Source organism: Marmota marmota, unplaced genomic scaffold (assembly GCF_001458135.2).
Source record: "Marmota marmota marmota unplaced genomic scaffold, marMar, whole genome shotgun sequence".
In the NCBI taxonomy this organism is placed as follows: domain Eukaryota; kingdom Metazoa; phylum Chordata; class Mammalia; order Rodentia; family Sciuridae; genus Marmota; species Marmota marmota.
Window position 1 is genome coordinate 27463701 of NW_026000241.1, and position 2307 is coordinate 27466007.

Here is a 2307-nt window from a genome sequence, read left to right on the forward strand (position 1 = left end):
GGGGAACTTTTTAAAGTAATTTTTATAGGTATTAACTTCTTGCACACTGAAGTCATCATACAGGACACAGTCAGAGCTTTAATATTTGCATTTACTCATTTAACTTTTTAACACTTCTATAATTGAATATTAAAACAAAAACAATAGAAAGTAGTGGGCATATGATGATTATAGTCCTTCACTCATTCACTACTGCATATAAAATGCCTGCAGTGAGTGTTATTCACTGGCCCCATTAAGAGATTTGACGACAAACACCACCTCTGGGATAATGTTCATCATCCTCATCTGCTTCTCCATTAAAATGGTGCCATTTTTCCCAATTTGGATCAAAGTCCACCAGTTCTACCTGATCCATTTCATCAATCTCTCTACTTCCTTCCTCCCAGGAGTTTGTCCAGCAAAGAGTTTGTCAGGAGAGAGAAAGCCATTTTCAGGAACGTTTAAGGTAAACTCGATGATTAGGTGACCCTTTTCACATGGTCTACAATAAACTGGCTTACCTTCACTTAGCACACTCTTTATACCTCCATGCTTGACAATCTGACTTGGATGAGAGGTGATGACTATGGTTCGATTGTCAAGAGTGAATATTGGCTTCTGGAAACCACATAATGCTTCCACCAGCTGTATGTCCATACACATGAAAAGGTCTTCTTGTCAAGTAAAAACAGCGTGATCCTTCTGCTCTAACACAATAATAATATCTCCTGGTTCCAGTCCTGGCTCCCGGTCTCCTTCACCATGGAATGTTATCTTCTTTCCATCTTGTATGCCTTTGTCAATATGAACTTCTAGAATCTTCTCTCAAACTATCTTCCTTCCATTGCAGCTTCTACATCTATCTGTAGGACTGATCCGTCCCCCATGGCTCTGGTACTCCATGCACACAGATTGAATTTGCTGAGCCATACCAGGTCCCCTCTGATGAATTCTTACGTGCATTCCAGTACTTCAGCAATTGGGACAGCACTCTACTGGATCCTTTCCTTCCACCTCGGCCTGCACATTTGTCATAAATCACATTTTTTGGTAGAGCCGGTTTTCTTGTTGCACCATTATATAAATCTTCTAACGTTACTGAGAGCTGATGCATGGTATTTTTACATCTCCTTTCTCTCTGCATCCTTCCTCCTCCTCCAAAAAATAATATCAAAGATGTCCATGGGGGGAGCCAAACTACCTCCTGCTCCACCTTCTTAATTACCTGTTCTTCTCTGTCATATGATTCCCTTTTCTTGGCATCAGAAAGAACATCATGAGCTTGAGAAGTCTGTTTAATAAACTTTTTTCCTTCATTTGGTTTCTTATCAGGGTGGTACTTCAAGGCCAGTTTCCTGTAAGCCTTTTTTAATTCTTCCTGGGAGGTATTAGGTTTGACCCCCCAAAACATCATAGTAAGTGTTTTCTTTCACCATTTTCTACAGCCAGTGAGCGGGCTGGGGCTGATGTGGGAGAGTGGGAAGGAGCATGGAACTGTGCGTAGCCCGGGGAACTGCTGCTGCTGCTCGGCCTCTCACCCGAGCATTCTGGAAAGTTCCCTACTCTAAGTCTTAATTCAAATCAAAACATGCAAGAAAGACAATTCACAATGATTAAGCTGGCTATATTCCAGGATGCACAATTGTCTTAATATAAGAGAAGAAAATGTCATTTACCATATTAAAATACAAAAGAAAAGCCATATGGCCATCAATAGATACATTAAAAGCATCTAATCAAATTAAACTTTCCTCTACATCTACAGTTCACCCTTGTACAAATTAGTGACAAACTGTGTGTGTGTGTGTGTGTGTGTGTGTGTGTGTGTGTGTTTGGCATTAAACTCAAGTCAGTGTAATATAAAATATGTATGACATTTATCCTTTATGAAACAGCTTGTACCACAGACCAGTGCAACAGAAAAGACTAGTAATAAACCCATGCAGGTTAGTAAAGAAAGGATGGAATATTTTAATTAATGCTGCCTGAAATAAATTCAAATGGGAAAAAAGTAAAATTGAATCATCACTTCACTCTATTAAAAAAAAATCAATTCTGGTTCAATTAAAGACTTAAATGATAAAGGCAAAGGCATCAAATATAGAGTTGAGTATCGAGAAGTCAATTCATGACCTAGAATACGAATTTTTTTTTTCTTTTTAAATAAGACCAACACTGCTGATTGTATAAGGAAAATGGTAAAGTGAACTATTTTGGAAGAATTTCTGTGCTTCGGATTGGCATTGCTTTTTCTCGGGGCTCTCCACAGCACCAGGGACAGTGTCCTCACAGCCTGTGCCTGGGTCTGCCACTTTCCAATCTGGA

The 2307-nt window shown here is 39.3% G+C and overlaps 1 pseudogene; it reads right to left on the minus strand.

The window, feature by feature from the left end:
• Positions 1-235: 235 nt before the first annotated feature.
• Positions 236-1418, minus strand: LOC107145127 (annotated as a pseudogene).
• Positions 1419-2307: the final 889 nt, after the last annotated feature.